At 44.9% G+C, this 17,483-nt stretch overlaps 1 protein-coding gene across 1 annotated transcript in view; it reads right to left on the bottom strand.

The window, feature by feature from the left end:
• Positions 1-16,761, bottom strand: part of RP1L1 (retinitis pigmentosa 1-like 1) — a 46,433-nt gene extending 29,672 nt beyond the window's left edge. The window contains 1 exon segment of the mRNA XM_017730839.1: positions 16,498-16,761. The gene's annotated coding sequence lies outside the window, so the exon portion shown is untranslated.
• Between the last annotated feature and the right edge of the window lie 722 nt (positions 16,762-17,483).

Here is a 17,483-nt window from a genome sequence, read left to right as displayed (position 1 = left end):
GCAATTATTCACTTATTTATTTCCCAGTGAAAGGTCAATTCATCACTCCAACTCATCATTTCCAGGGAAAAAACACCTCATTTCTCTATTTTCCAGCGGCTTCCAGAAAGGTGGGTTTCACTTTTTCTCCACAAGCCCCACATTGGAGCTTTCAGCCAGCGACAGCATCATTTCCAAACAAACCCATTATCCAAATTGTAGTCACTGGACAAATGGTGATCCACAATATGCTGACTGCATTCCCAGAAATCTAAACTGCTTCCCAAGGATTTATTCTACATTTTTCAAGCTGTTAAATCATATTGTAAGAAGTACAGAAAAAACTAAATACAAGGCAAACCGTAACACACTTTCCCAATACTACTTTTCTTGGGGAATAATTTCACAGATGACTGATTTAAAAGAATATTTTTCCTTGAGTTTTGGGTGATAGAGCTGATTACCCACCCCAGCCTAGAGGGTCTGTCAGATCTGCTCTTACAAAGCCGTATATCCACAAAAAAAAAAGGAAATATAAACAGTTGCCATACAGAGAAGTTTAATATTATCTATTTGAAGGGTCAGAATTGGAAGGGAATTCTACTGCTAATCTGCAAAGGAAAATGCTCATCTTGCCCAAATACATCTTTTTAGAGAAATAAGAGAAGTCTCAATGCATATTTTTGTACTTACATTGAAATACTTCATCCCTCTTGCTCAAGATGACTTTTTCTTACAAAATATCCAAGGGATTAAAAATAAAATCAACCAAATAATAATAATTTAAAAAAGCAACGCATCCAACCAGCCACCTACAGGATCAAATACACTGCACAAGGCAGGGAAAAATGTTAACAGGTTACTTGCTGTCAATCAAACTGGCCTCAAAATGACTGACCACAGCTTGGAGGGTTAAGCAGGGCTGTGTTGCTAAGGATAGAAAGAAAAGCTACCTAAGCTGCTGGAGAAGGCTCTCAAATCCACTGGGGCTTTAGGCACAATTTGCCCAATCCCTCTCTTCCTTGTGCCCATGTAACTCTGGTATAAATCTGACTCGGCTCTGAAATCACACCAGTACAACTGGAAGTGCAATCCAGGCCAGAAAGGGAATTCTCCTCTTAAACAAAGGCCTGCAGAGACCTGGAAAACTTTCCCGATCCAGCCCACTCATTAAAATGCTTTGGAATCATATTTGTCTTTTGGCAAGTCCGGAGGAATCAGTGGGAGTGGAGTAAGGATGATGGTGTCTCTGAAGGACTTGTGTGGATGTGTCACTTCTCACCTGGGTGATAGTCCCTTAATCAGGAGAGAGATGGATGAGATCTGTAACAACTTCTTCAGGGAAAAATGAAACAGGAAAATCTGGAGAGCCCTAATCCCAAAATTTTCAAGTTCATGGCAGATGTCAAAGTCACAGTCTCAGAATGATGCTCAACAGCTGGATCATTGAGATTTGGGCATGAAATAAAACCAGACAAGCACGTGAATGACAAATAATGGGAAATTACTTGCTCTCTCATAATTCACCTCTAAGAGCCTTCCTGTTTTCTCTCTCTGCTCCTCCTTGCAAAAAACCCGCACATAACAACAACAACAATAACAACTTCAGTTGGATTTAGGTAGAAAATCAGTGAGAAATCTCACTCCTGTATGGACTGGAATTCTTGAAGATTGGACATGATGATCTTGGAGGTCTTTTCCAACCTTAATGACTCTGTGATTCTGTGATTCCACTACTGACACAGCTGCTGCATCTTTCTCACTCCCAGCACTAAGCACATTCCTTTATAGAAACCAATCAGCTGCAGAGAGATCAGGGTCATAAAGGGCTTCTATTACAAGGGCAGGGATTTGGGGATCCTGCAAGAAGAAATTCCACAAGTTATACATTTCAGATCCTTAACTGGAATTTTCTAAATGTAATGTCAGTGTAGCATCCATGATAGTCCTCTTCATACAGGACTGCTCTTCCAGCTGTGGACGCATCTTTGAGGGTCCAGAGGCCATTTCTGTGGTATCCTTGACCCCGAGGACCAAGGTCATCTCTCTGTAGGCTTGCATTGAGTATAAAAGGTTGCAGCTCTACAGGAAAATTTGTAGGAGTCCATCCGTGGGAAAGACTGAAGCACTGATGGAGGCCTTTCTACTCAGGGCTGTGCCAGGGAACTGGTCCCTGTTTTCCAATTTCCCATCAACGTTCAAAATATCTCAAAAGCTATAAACTATAACTATAAACTATAGTTTAAACTATAGCAGGCAGGGCTAGACTTCTGGACTTCTAAACCCCATCAAACCTCTGCTGCTGGAATTCACACAGAGGAAGCTGCGTGACCCCTTAGCCAAAACCAAATGGAATGGTTTGGGTTGGAAGGGACATTAAAGACCTTCTCATTCCACCCACTGCCATGGGCAGGGACGCCTTCCACTAGCCCACATTGCTCCAACCTGGCCTTGGACACTTCCAGGGATCCAGGGCCTCCCCACCCTCACAGCCAACAATTCCTTCCCAATATCCCATCCATCCCTGCCCTCTGCCAGTGGGAAGCCATTCCCTGTGTCCTGTCCCTCCCGTTCCTTGTCCAAAGTCCCTCTCCAGCTCTCCTGGGGGGCTCCTTCTCCTGCAGCATTAACATACATTCACATCAGCCTTCACCTTCTGTTGTTTGCCCTGGTTTTACCTTGGATAGTTTTTTTCCTCCTTCTTTCTGTTAGGGTGTAAAAGAAGTAGAGGAATCCAGGTGTCGCCCAGAAGGTGCCTGAGTCAAGGCAGGAGAGCTGTCAGGGAATGTGACTTCATGAATTAAGCACTGGGCCTATAACCACTCTTTGAGGCCTTTATGATGAGCTTCCAGACTTGACTTAAATACTTTAAATTATGAAGAATCCACCCCATCCAGCAGCGACCTTTCATTAATCCCACTTGATACTAAAATCGGTTCCTTTCCTCTCACCTGTATAGTCCCAGTATCAATTTTTATATGGCTTTTTTTGATTAATCAGGGTGCAGAATTTTGCTGGAAATTTCTCTTCCCCTGCAAGTAATTGCAGCTTCTACTTCTGCAGTCATTTCTTCCAGACAGAAGAAAAATTTACAGACCACCACTAATATTTGGAATGCAGCTGGTTGAAAACTCCAAGTTTGTCTTCCAGGGAAATCATGAACAAAATGATTTCATGTGGAATTTTTCCCAGAAAAGGTGAGAGTTTCTAGCAAGGAAGATGAATCTGCTTGAAGATGTAACCATGTTTTTTCTAAAAAAAGCTCATTTCAATTGGCCCCGTGCTCTTTTTGATGAAGAAAAATATTTTTTAAATATCAAAGTGATCTTAATTAACAAGGAGTATTTATGATCCAACCAAGACAAAGTCTTGGTTGGAAAATTACAAACTTTGAGAAATTTGATTCATAAAAAGATAAAAACATTAAATTGGAAAGCAGATTATCCATTTCCCTATGAATGTATTATAATTATCTGGAAAAAAGGAGACCAAAATGGATAGAATGTATATTTTCTCCTCAATTAGTTACTTAAATTACTTGAAAAAGATTGTCAAAAGGGCTTTAAGTTTTTCATTGTTTGAGAAGGAGATTTCCAACAGCCAACGTATCATTCTAATCCATGGATGAATGAGCCTAAACCGCCGCAATTTTCCTCACCCAGATCCCTGTCAGAGCTGGTCTCAAACACACGGAAAATCACCTCCAGGCAGGAACACTGTTGGAGATGTCAGGGATTGACACCATTCCTTGAACTTGACTGTTGGATCACAAAGGAAGCTGGAGATGTAAACTCAGTCTTGTATGCCAAAAATCTCCTGGATTTGACAGCAGCTACAGCTTAGAACATTTTCATTGACCGTTTTCTAGTAGGGTTTAGATTCACTGCATCTTAAAGCATTTATTTCTTTTCCTTCTCTTCTGGGATTTTGTTGGGAATTTACAGGGTAGATGGATGGGTAAAGGCTCCATCTCTGGAAACATTAATGGACAGGTTGGATGGAGATCTGAGCAACCTGGTCTAGCGGAAGGTGTCCCTGCCCATGGCAGCCTTTAAGGTCCCTTCTATGACTCTAGGAGGGCATGATGTGAACAGAAATGATAAGAACACTGGAATTGTTGAACCTGGAGAAAGACTTGGAAACATCCACATCCTTGTCTATAACTGCCTAGGGCATGGTATAGGTGTGGGATAGAATCTTCACAGAAGAGCAAAGCACTAAGACATGGCAGACACAAGTGACAGCAGTAAAAATGCCATTTTGGTGGGAGAAGAAAACCAAATTCATGATGATGATCAGAGACTGGGGCCTCAAAGGTGGAGGAACAGCTAAGTGTGAGGATATTGAAGACTCTTCTGATCTACTGAGACTGTGAGTGTGTGATAGTACCTCCAAATCCTCTTCCAGCCCAATTTATTCTGTGATTCAGCAAAGGCAAGGCAGATTCTCCAAAGGTCGTCTGCACTGGTTCACGTCCCTGTAGCAACTGGGATCCACCTAAATGCCAGTTTAATGTGATCCATCCTTTGCAGCCACCTGAACTGTTCTGTCATCAGAGATGTTTTCTGGGATCTGATGGAATATTCCACCTCCAATTTCTTTACCATTATTTGCCCTTCCCTTCTGTGATCACTGGATTTCCTTCTAAAAATTTAAATATTCATTTGTACACGTGACTTTTTTGTTGTTCTGGGTTTTGGGTGGGCAGTGGTGGGATTATTTAACAGGGTAGGTAGGGCTTTTTATTAGTTTGGGTTTTTTTTTTGAAGAATGTACTTCTTTTTCTTTGTTTGGGTCCATATCACTTCAGAACAAGTCAATACTCAAAGCACAGCAATCCAAGTTGCATTTCCAGGTACAGATTCCAATGCAAAGGATTAAACCACACTTAACCCAGGTAATAAAGAAGCCCAGCTTTCTGGAGGATAAGAAGTAGTCTCAGGGATCAGATTCATCGACAGAAAATCTCCCTGCTATTCTAGATATATTAGCTAATTAGTTTTTCAGCCATCAAACACAGGTGCCAAGAAAGAAAAACCACTGAAATTGCTAAAAAATATGGGTTTTTTCCCCAATATTCCTTATTTTAAAGCACTTATCCTGTTGACAAGGTCTCTACAGTTGATGCTTCATTTTCCATGGGTTTAAATCATGAAATTGAGTGCCTTCAACATGAGATAAAATACATGAGTTGAGAAATTCTGGAGGTTGAATGTTGGAGCTAGATGGTGTTTAAGGTCCCTTCCAACCCAAACCATTCTGTGGTTATTCCTTTGGCAAGAGGTGCCTTCACTATGCAAATAAAAGATGTATTTGTGAAGCTGAAGAACAAACTCCTGGTATCAGTTCAGAGATTAGGGACTGAGCCATAAAGGTCTGGTTCCAGTATCAGGACCTCAGACAGGACAGACCTTACCAAGACTGGCTCTAAACTAACACTTGGTTCAAACTCTTCAGTGATGAGTTTTGCTTTCTCCTTAGGCTGCCTACAGAAATGATGGATTAACCATCCCTTGAAATGCTCAGGAGACATGTAGATGTGGCACTTGGGACCATGGGTTAGTGACAGTGATGGGTTAAGGGTTGGACTCGATGATCTTAGAGGGCTTTTCCAACCTTAATGATTCTGTGATTCCTGGTGAGCAGGGACAGCAACACCGCGATGCCCGTTTATTACCCCTTTTTTTTTCTGGTTCCCATCTCGGAGCCCCTCAGTCCAATCACACTGTGACATCTCCTCCAGGATGCTGATAAGCGCAGTCCTCTGCGAGATTTTAGAGCACTTTCCCACTGAAGGGAGCAGAGAAGACCTAATGCAGAAGGCTGGTTTTCTTTTCCTAGAGAAATGTAGGATTTCTTTCCTAAAATGAAAATGAGGGTTTAATAGATTAGAGGCAGGGAGGCCAGTTCTGCCACTTGCTGTTCAACACCCTGCTGCGGTCTACTGAAACAACAACCCTGAATCACAGACTGATTGAGGTTGGAAAAGACCTCCAAGATCACTGAGTCCAACCTGTGACTGATCCCCACCTTGTCACCCAGCCCAGATCTCTGAGTGCCATGTCCAGTCACTCCTTGGGCACCTCCAGGGATGGGGACTCCACCACCTCCCTGTGCAGCCCATTTGGCTGTGACACAGCCCTAATGACATTGTCTCTGCAATGGGATCCTACAGCAACAGCCCCATCTGGGTGCTTCAGACTGAGCATTATTCAGCTCCGGGAAGAGGTCAGAAATACCTCTAGAATCTGGGGACATGCCTTTCATTTCAGAGGGTATTTCTAGTGCTGAAACCAGGCATTTCCCAGTAATACTGTTACAGGTAAGCAGCACTGCCCTTTACTCACGTTTCTGGCACTCTGGGGGAAAATAACTCAGCATTTCCTTTTGAGGTGGAGTTTGATGCCCAACTTGCTCTGCATGTTTGTACCAAGAAACTGACGGACAAATGTGTTATTTCTCTCCTCTCTAATAACCAGGGAATGGACCTGAGGGAATGGTTGGAGCTGTGTCCAAGGAAGGTTTAGATTGGATATCAGGAAAAGGTTCTTCCCCCACAGGATGCTCAGGCACTGAGCAGGCTTCCCAGGGTATGGTCACGGCCTCAAGGCTGCCAGAGCTCCAGGAGTGTTTGGACAATGCACTCAGGCACAGGGGGAGATTGTTGGGGTGTCCGTGCAGGGCCACAAGTAGGACTCAGTGATCCTTGTGGTCCCTTCCAACTCAGGATATTCTGTGATTCCATGATTCTGTTCATCACGTCAGACTGGAGCAGCGTGCCCAACTCAAACCTAAAATTGATACAATTAATTGCATACAAGGAACACAATCCCAAAAGCACACGGATCACAAGGATCAGGAATGGGCCAAGCATATATTAGCAGTTGTTTTGCCTCCCCATGGAGACTGTCTGGTAGGGATGTCCCTTGATTATGTGATCACAGCCACACAAGGTGGATCCTGTACCTCTCACCTCTCATCCCAGAGCTGTTTCCAGCTCCCAGGAGGAAGCTCAGGCACATAAGGAGTTTATAGAGAAGCAGCTGAGATCTCCTAGGTTGGTGAGCTCTTCTGTAGCAGGGAATTCCCCTCTGTAACAGGGAATGACAGAAGAAGCTGAGAAAGTTCAGCATCCAGGGAAGCAAACCAGGTGATTGGAGTGAGCAGCTGAAGAACCAGGAATATGCACAAAACCCAGAACCTGAGGCAAGCCATGCCTACAAATTGCCACCCAGAAGATGATTGCTGAGAGATGAACGAAGAGAGTCCCCAGAAGCTTTGGAGAGGTTTCAGTCTGCAGCTGGATCTGGCCTGGCAGCTCAGGGCTGTATGTCAGGAGAAGGAACTCACCACAGGCTCCAGAAACTGCAGGGGTTGGAAGGTTTTTTCCAGTTTCCACAAAAAACCACTCCAAGCCTTCCTCAGGACAACACCCAAACCTTCAAACACACAGACACTTTATTGCCCGGACCTCCTGAGTTCAGCATGTGGTTCTCCATACGTCCAACAACCATTTGCATCCCAGTGTTTCCATCTCTGTAAGGCACGAATCAATTTCCTCTACACCACCATCATTTCCCTATTTTCCATTTCCAATAAAACATTTACTTGAGATTATTAAACCTTTGAATGCAACACTGCCTTTTTTTTTCCCCAGTACAGATCTAATTTTTCTAACCATTGTTAACATTTCCAAGCCCTTTTATATGATTTCTCTTTCCTTTCTTGTACCCTCAGCTCCTTCCAAACGATTATCAATTTTGGTTTTCATTAATGTGTCTTTTACACTCTTAAAAAAGTTATTTTAAAATATATTAAATCAAATCAGCTCCCTCCACATTCCAACACATATATCCTTTCTCTCTCACTTTTTCAATGTGCATTATTGAATCCATGGACAGCATTTATTCATCCAACAATGCCTCTTTCTAAAACGCTTTTAAATAATTTACCAAGACAAATCCAGCACTGTGTAAAATCTGATAAAGAGTAGAAGCAGTCAAATTTCTCTGGAATCAGGTGTTTATCTGGCCTTTTGTCTGGAATTCTTCTGCCATACATCTGTGCTCTTATTTGGGCCTCAACATTTGCTCCATTGTATTAGAAGACACAAGGTCTCACCTGGAGTGACTCCTTTTGGCTCTGAGTAACAGGGGAAAAAAAATTATTGGGGATATTATCCCAGTCTTTTCTCCCTTATTCATCCCAGTTCACATCAGCTGCCTTTGGGAAGTGACAGAGTTGGTTTCTCAGTTCATTCTCTAAACTCGAACTTGTCAAGATCAGCAAAGCTGATCTGTGTTCTTTCCATTTTTTTTTTTTCAAGGATTCCTCCATTTGTTCTTTACCAATTGCATTTTTTTATAGTGACTTCCTTCCTCACTTCAAATCCTGTCCAAACCACTCTCCTATAGTTTTCTTCTTTAGGAGATTTTTTTAAAGGTGTTCAATAACATAGCCAGTTTTGAATTATTGTCCTCCTTATTAATTTATTATTAATCCTGCTTTTTCCACTACTTTTTCTCTACCCCCAAGATTTACATTCTTCCAGTTCTTACTTATCCTTGATTTTCGTTCATGTCAGCAAAACTCTGACCTCTCATGCAGGGTAGCATTGCTAATGCTGGCACCCTGGCCAAAGTCTAAATTTGGTGTTTTCTGCGATTTTTGCTTTCCTACACTTTTAACACAATTAAACTGTTCTTAATTTCCCTCATCTTTTGAATCCCAGTGCCAGACTCTCTGATCAGATGAGCCAGCAGGAGCTCATGGGATCTCTTGGGATTGAACACCTGCTCTGCCTGGGCACTGTGCAGGAGCAGAAGGGACAATGCTTCCCCTCCACCACCAGCTGTGGGACAATGGGGGGTATTTCTGACACAAATGCTCCTTCCCAGATGCTGTGGGGCCCTCCTGGAAGAACAAAGTGTCCTGGTGGGTTCATACAGTCAGGTGGCCCCACAACTGCTCAATCCTAAATAGGGTCAGGGAGATCGTGTGCAGACAGGGAGCAGGGACAAGGATCAGGCAATGCCGGGATAATGCGAGACAAATCCTACTGGGCAGGAAAATTCAGGCTGGACGTGGATGTCTGCAATATCTTCAGTTGAAAAGGTCACTCTAGCCCTCCTTCAGAGCCACCAGAAAGATACGATGTCTTTCAGGCTGCGTTCAACTCATGGAAGAGTTTGGGTTGGAAGGGACCTTAAAGATCATCTTCTTCCCCCTCCTGCCGTGGGCAGGGACACTTTCCACTATCCCAGGTTGCTCCAAGCCCCATCCAACCTGGCCTTGGACACTTCCAGGGATCCAGGGACAGCCACAGCTTCTCTGGGAAACCTGGGCCAGGTGACCACCCTCACAGGGAAGAATTTCTCTCTAATATCCCATCTGTCCCTGCCCTCTGGCAGTTTGAAGCCATTCCCTGTGTCCTGTCCCTCCAGCCCTTGGCCCAAGTCCCTCTCCAGCTCTCCTGGAGCCCCTTTAGGCACTGGAAGGGGCTCTGAGGTTTCCCTGGATCCTTCTCTTCTGCAAGTGAACACCCCCAGCTCTCCCAGCCTGGCTCCAGAGCAGAGAGGGTCCAGCCCTTGGAGCATTTCCATGGCCTCCTCTGGACTCACTCTAACAGGCTCTATATCCTTAATCCTTAACTGGAAGTCTCAAATGAACTCTATCTTAGAACTATTGTTTCTTTCGACTGTCTGGAAAAGAAGCTCAAGGTGATGAACACAGAAGGTGACAAGAAAGTTGTTTCATCCATTGTGTCTCATTCCCTGTGTCCTGGCTCTAAATTATGAGAAATGAATGCTCGAATGGCTCCTTGCTGACTCTTCAAAATTTTTTTTTAATTTTTTTTTTTTAATTGAATTTAAAATAATTACTGAGAATGAACACCTGAAATACTGAGAAGGAAGGGGGAAAAAGTCCCCCAAAAGCACTGCATTTCCTCCTTAGCTGACCCTTCAAATAGCATCCCTTTGATATTCTTGAGAAAGTCAAATAAAAAAATTAGATTGAATTAAAAGTTTTGCTTCACCTTAATTACTCTTTCAAAGCATTTGAAAGAATGCTTGGAAAAAAATAGAAATTTTGTATTTAGACACGGTTTGGGTCCTTTAAAAGCTTCCACATTTGAACTTGTGACTTAAAATCAAAACAGCTAAAAAAAAAAAAACACCTTCTGCCCCTTCTCCATGTGAGCTGCAGTTGAGATCCAGTTCTCCTCCACAGCAATGGACACCATGTTTTTGAGACTTGGTCTTTTCTGCTGCCTTCACCCCACAGATAAGGATCTGAGTGTCCTGGTGCTTCCTCCTCACCCTCATTCCCTCTCTGTCGACATCGTGATCTCCGTGATGTCAGCTGGTGACATCAGCCTTGACACTCATGGTGTCAGGTGTAACTCTCCACTGCTGGGTCTGTCCTTTCCTTCCTGAGCTTTCCCAGAGCTGGTTCTGTCAACAATATCCACAGAATCATGGAATAATTTGGGTTGGAAGGGACTTCTGTAGATGCTCCAGTCCACCCACACCACCAGGGCAGGATCACCCAGAGCAGGTGACACAGGAACACATCCAGGTGGGTTTGGAACGCCTCCAGAGAGGGAGACTCCATGAAATCCCTGAACAGCCTTTTATCACAGTTAGAAGAACACCCTCTTATCTCCCACCACAGCTCCTCCTTCCCTGCTGGAATAACCCACACTCACACAACACCCAGGCTCATGACCTCCGTGTCACGTTCAACACCTTCATCTCCTTCACACCAAACACTCCCATCTGGACTGTTGCCAGATCTTACAGATTCCTGGCTGTAATTGCTCCCAAACCTCCTGCCATCCCTTCCTGTAAAACACCTGTTTCTGAGTGACCTTATCTCAGCCTTTATAAACTTTTATCAGTTTTCACGATATTACACAAGATCCATTCCAAATACTGCCTATAAAATTCTTCACTTCTGCAGTCACAGAATCCCAGAATCATTTAGGTTGGAAAAAACCTCTCCAAGATCATTGACTCCAACCTGTCACCAAACACCATCTTGTCAAGGAGACCACGGTACTGAGTGTCACATCCAGGGGAACACTTCCAGGTATGGGGACTCCACCACCTCCCTGGGCAGCCCCTTCCAGTGCTTAACCTCTCAATTTTTTCCATGTTTTCACCTTTGACCGTACCATGCTCAGCTGATCTGAAGATCTTTCTTGCACCTGCCTCTCCTGAGGACTGTGAGGGTTGGCCAATCCAGCTCACACCTCTCAATCCATGGAGCATGAAATGTTTTTTACATTATGGGATTAGGCAGCAAGTAAAAGTTTAGGGAGAGATACAGTCCTTGCTGCCATGCACCTCCTTTCCCTGGCCTCATACCCATCCCAAAACCACAGATCTTGTAAACCGTGTTGGAGCTAAAGCAGAGCTTATGTAACACTGCAGCGATCGCTCAGCCCCTCACTACCACCATTTCGCAGCTTACGTCTGATCCTGACCTGGATTCGGATGGGGACACTGTTCCATTTGTCCTGCGTCTCACTCAAAGGCAGATGTGATAAGGAATAGCAAGATTATTTATTAAGAGGCTTTGCATGCCTCTGAGGAAGCTTGAAGTGCTAGCATGTTGAAATGGGTAGTGAATAGCCAAGCGAATGGGAATAGGTCTGGAAAAGTACTGCAAAAAATACCTGGGATTATCTATGCCGAATTTTTTTCCATGGGTTGGCCAAGGGCCATGTTTTTCTGACTTCAGTGTTCACTTTGCCTGAACCTTAATGGCAAGGGCACCTGCCAAATGTGCTCATGGGCTCGCTGAGGTATTTGTGGAGGGCAAGTCAGAACTCCCTCTCTGCCAGGCCTCGTGGCCACATCTCAGTGACAAGAGATTGGCTTATGCAGTCAAGAATTGAGGATGACACCTGGTGAATAAGTCTGGTCAGCTAATGCAGAAAGAATGCTAAACGCAAGAGAAGCCTGGGAGCAGTTGGTATGGGACAACTTCAAACAAACTTTGATGCAGCTGGGAATATTCCCAGAAGTAGGGCAAAAAGTTCCACCAAACTGTTGCAACTTATTGAAGCAGCTGTAGTGGCCTCATTATTCTTAGGTGCAGTTTTAGTACCAAAAGTTGCTGCAAATGTGTTTCTCCCTAGTAACGCTCGATCAAATATTCTACATTTAGGTCACAGAATCATTTAGGTTGGAAAAGCCCTCAAACATCATCGAGTCCAACCATTCCCCCAGCACTGCCAAGGCCACTAACCCATGTCCCCAGGTGCCACAACCACAAGGTTTTAAACCCCTTCAGGGATGGGGATGCCACCACTGCCCTGGGCAGCTGTGCCAGGCTTGGACAACTGTGTGGGAGAAGAAATTGTTCCTATTCTCCAATCTAAACCTCCCCTGGCTTGAGGCTGTTCCCTCTCATCCTGTCCCTGTTCCCTGGGAGCAGAGCCCGCCCTGCCCCTGGCTGCCCCCTCCTGTCAGGGAGTTGTGCAGAGCCAGAAGATCCCCCCTGAGCCTCCTTTGCTCCAGGCTGAGCCCCTCTCCCAGCTCCCTCAGCCACTGCTGGTGCTCCAGCCCCTTCCCCAGGTGACAACTTTGCAGGTTATTTTTATTACCTGCCAGTCCCATTGCTCTCTGGGCTCTGCACTTCTGTCACTCCCAGTCCTACCCAGTGCAACCCAGAATGGAAACTGGAGGTTAACTGGCACCTGTACACGATTCCATCAGGCAGGAAAGAATTCTCACAGCTTTACTGACTGCACGTGGATAAAAAGTCAAAAAAACCATGTTTGTTTAAAGAGCAGAACTGGCACAAGGTGGCTCTGGGATGAGCATCATGTCTATTGAGCAAGCAGGTATAATTTCTACTGATTTATTACTCTGTTGGATTCCAGCAGTGCTCCAAGGCTGGATGGGGAATGCACACGCTGGGACATGGACACGGCCAGGCAGCACAGGCCCAGGCCTTCGGGCAGGAACAGACTTGCTGGGATCAGGTGTGAGCACACAGAGAGTCACCTCTGCTCTCTGGGTGCCGCAACGTGAGCCAGTCTCCCTTTTCTGGCTAACATCCAGGCCGTGCTGCATTGCTGCCACTGGATCATGGAATCATAGAATCATCAGGGCTGGAAGACCTTCAAGATCATCCAGTCCAACCATCAGCTCGGCACTGCCACTGTAGCCCCTAAACCACTAAAACCACATCAGTACCAGATCCACACCTCTTAAACACCTCCAGGGATGACGATTCCTTAAACACCTCCCTGGACAGCCCCTCCCAATGCCTGACCACACAAACAGTGAAAAAATTTTTTTCTGATATCTAATCTGAATCTCCCGTCTCAGCTTAAGGCCATTTCCTCTGGACCTCTCAGTGTAGTCATGGTAGGAGAAGCTGACCCCACCTCACTGCAACCTCCTGTCAGGAAGTTGGAGGGAGTGATAAGGTCCCCCCTGAGCCTCCTCTTCAGATCATAGAATCAGAATAGTTTGGGTGGGAAGGGACCTCAAAGATCATCTTCTTCCACCCCCTGCCATGGGCAGGGTCACCTTCCACTATCCCAGGTTGCTCCAAGCCTCGTCCAACCTGGCCTTGGACACTTCCAGGACTGGGTATCCACAGTTTCTCAGAGCATCAGACAGAAGAGACAAAGGCTAAAAGGAAAACTGAGGTCCTGATGGATCAAGTAATCTGCCCAGTACTACTTGCTTGGTCATTGGGACAGCAGTAGGAACACGACCTTTGTCTCCTTGGCCTCGATATCATGATTTTCACTTCTGCATTAAAGCAAAGAGAGGGGGACAAAGCCAATTTCTGACACAATTCCACTGTTTCCAGGTGAGCTGCTTGGAAACAGCCATGGGAGCATTTGCTCTCCCTTCTCCATAACCCACCTCTCCCTCTAAGCCCTTAAGCACACACCAGGTCCTTCTCACGATCCAGGGCACCAACGTCAGCGGAAACACCAAAAAAAGTCAGGCAACAAGCTCGACTTCCATGCCCTGCAGGAGGAGGAAGACTCAGGGTAGCACTGGACAACCACAAGCCTGCAGGATGCTGCCAATTTTGAGAGGTTTTGGAGAAAAGCAGCAGAGTGATTGAGGGGTTGGTGAGATGAAGGAGGGAGAAAAGAAAATGTTGAAAGAACTAAATATACATTGCTTGGCCAACTAATGCCCGGGGGAAAACTCAAGAGCTGCCAGGCAGGAGGGAGCCAAGATCCAAGGAAAAAGTAGGATCTCGATTGTTGAGAGCTCTCAGCCCTTGGAAGTGAACAATGAGGAATGACTGGGAGCCAGGAGATAAGTTATGCTGAGGGGAAGATGAGGAGTGGAGGCACTGCATAAAGAGATGAAATCAAGTCCTTTCTGGAACAACATTTATGGCAGTAGCCAGGCACCTGGGTCTTGATTTTCGCCTGTATTTTTCATTCTCTAAGTGGTCAGAATGTTAAGGCTGTAATTTTTCCTCTTCCCAGGCATGCAGGGGAACAGCTTAATGTAGAGCAAGAGGGTAAAAACAGATGTGATAGGATAAAACTGAGAAAAGGGCAAGTGAGGTCATTTAGATTGGAATAACCTTCAAATGAAGGAGTGGAAGCCCCTTCCTAGAGGTTATTTAAAACTAGACTGAGTGGGAAAAAAAGATTTTTTTTTTTGGTAGGGGGAAAAGAATCACACTATGAAGGGAAGAGATTAAAAGATGCATTGTTTATCTCTCCAAAATTATTTAAAATATATTTAAACCACCTAAGCCTTATAAATGTCATTTTATACTTAAATGTGAGGTTTGTCCCTCTTCTACATTAATGGGCACAAATTACTTTTAACAATTGATAGCAATAAAACTCACCTCTTGGCCAATGGTTTGTGTTTCTTCAAAGCACAATAAGAAGACAGCCTTAATTACAGGGAAATAAATTAAAAGAGAGGAGAAAAAGACTTACTGAAGCTCCAAAAAAGAGCCAAAGGAGATCCAGTGAAGCAGGGGGGGAAAAACCCACAAGCAAAAAAACCAGCAAGAGATGGAAACATTATCTTGTGCCCTCAGTTGCTGTAAGGAGCAATTTGGGGGAGTAGAAGACATGGAAGATAAAGAGAAATCAATCACCAGCACAACCAGTAACTCATAGTGATTGCAGCCAGGCTAAGAACCAACTGGAGTTTCAGATGTTACAAGCAAATACAAATCCTGATCCAAACAAAAGAGCCACAGAGGTGCAGAAATTCCCAGATCAGGGGTATGGGCACCAGAAAACATCCTTCCATAAAAGACAGGTAGAATCAGTTGGGTTCTCAGCAGAGGCAACCATGGATTGCTGCGTTCTTCACCTCAAAGTCTCAGTGGGATGCTGACCTGTGGCCTCCTGGTGAATTTATATCCATTCTCACCTTCCTTTCTGTATTAATTCAGTTTATGTGGTCCTGCCGTGAGTTTCTTAATGCAATGTGAAAAGGTCAGAAAGCAAAGGAGCTACAGGATGAAATTCAAGGCTATGTTCTATTCAAATGGTCACTGGTCCTGCCGTGAGTTTCTTAATGCAATGTGAAGAGGTCAGAAAGCAAAGGAGCTACAGGATAAAATTCAAGGCTATGTTCTATTCAAATGGTCATGTTTGATGATCTAAATGACCCTTATGTCATCAACTGTGTGAATCTCTCTTCAGCCCAAGAAATCAGTTCATTTTTTGATAGTAATTCACCAAAGAACTGTCAAGGGTTAATGACCTGGGACTCGTGTTAGCCAGAAAACACAAGGCCCCCCCTTTTAGCTTGTGCTTAGAGGGACTGAGGGGCTGCCAACAAAATAAAAAAAAAAAAGAAAAAAAAAGGCCTTGTGGTTATTCAGATCTTACAGAGTAAATCAGAGTGAAAATTCTGGTTTAGATTCCAACTGGGCTTGTGGTGACAGTGACATCTCTCCCATCAGGGCCTGGAGCAAGCCTGGCTCCCTGCCTGGGCAGCACTACTTAAAATGGACAGGAGTCCCCTCTCCATGCACAGGAGCACAGATCTTCTTATGGGATTGATCCACTCAATCTCCTGCTGTCCCTAAATAGCAGCAGAGACTTTAAGTGGCTGCAGCAAGTTACATCAGAAAAACCAGAATCCAGCTCTGGTCAGAAAGGAGACCTGTTTTCTTGGGAAATGTCTCAAAAAGGATGGACACAGAGCCCACTGCAAAGCCTCCCAGGAAAACACAAACACAGCCCTTGGAGGCCTTCCAGGGATAACATCTGCATTGCTCAACAGAGCAAAGTACAGCCACCAGCTATGGCTTGTTCCCATCAGGAACCTTTCCCTGTAAGCAGAATTCCTGTTTATCACAGGCACCCATTTCTCCCACGTAATCAGCAATATCCCAATTTCCTAGTAGGAAACAAATCAAAAAGGATGACAGAGCTGCTGAAAAAAGGCAGTCAGCGTTAACATCAATCCTCCAGTACCTCCCTTGTTTCTCCTTTTCCCAGTGTTGATTTAAAAGCTTAGAAAGGGACAGAGGGAGGCAGGTTCCACTCACCACAGCGAAGGTAATCCAGGTACATAGCTTTGCTCAGGTCAATAATCCATCCCAGGTCAGGCCTTCCTCGAGCACTGACAGTGGAGATCAAAAGCCAAGCAGAGAATTCCTCTGGCTCCTGCTCCTCAGCCCTGGGAGCAAAGGGTGGGATGCTTCTGCTTAGCCCCTGCCTGTGCAGGGAGATGGGCCCCCACCTCCCCTCCTAAAGCTTTACATCTCTCCCCCTCAGGCAGCTCTCCCCACTACCAGGTGCTCCCATGCTCGCCACTTCTCCAGATAACAAAACCAACAGGCTCTTCTTGCAAGGGGAGCTGCTTGGAATGGGATTAGGGTGAGCAGAAAGGAGCTTACAGCTGGGCACCATCTGTGGTGACGATGATTAACTAATGAGGTTTTAAAGATGTTTTTTTCCTCTTGTTCCTCTTGCAGGTTTGGTGATGGGGAGTTTTGCATCATGGTCTCTGCTGCTCACCCAGCCTGACTCAGTGCCTCCTCCTCTTCCTCTGTCCAGCCAGGAGCTGGGGCACAGGGAAAAGCTGGCTCCTGGTGGCAAAGGCTTTCTTGCCTTCTCTGATCACAGAAGCCCAAGTTTTAAGTCTCCAGCCTCTAATATCTAATAATTAAATCAGACTGAGTGCAAAATCCTCTCCCAACCTGAAAAATCCCTCATGGATGGAAAAAAACCAATTCACTATCCAGGACAAAGTTTCGTATATTTCATCAGGGACTCTTAAAGTGTATTATAAGTTATAAGGAATGATAAAAACCACAACCCCAGAGAGGGGAGGGTAAGTGTTATTCTTCCTTCATTGGTTTCATCCTTTCAGTGGAGAAGAGGCATCTTCCTATTCTGGTATTTTTCCCCACAGTAAAGCCAAGTGCAGATCCCAAATGTCCTAATGCCGAGCTCAACATCCTCACCCCGGATGATGCCTCCTTGTCAAAACTCTTGTGTTTTCTTAGGCTCCGTTCCCACTTGGGCACTG

This window comes from Corvus brachyrhynchos, unplaced genomic scaffold, assembly GCF_000691975.1.
Source record: "Corvus brachyrhynchos isolate BGI_N302 unplaced genomic scaffold, ASM69197v1 scaffold203, whole genome shotgun sequence".
Classification (NCBI taxonomy): Eukaryota; Metazoa; Chordata; class Aves; order Passeriformes; family Corvidae; genus Corvus; species Corvus brachyrhynchos.
Note: the sequence above shows the minus strand (reverse complement) of the source record. Positions and strands in the feature narration are given on the sequence as shown.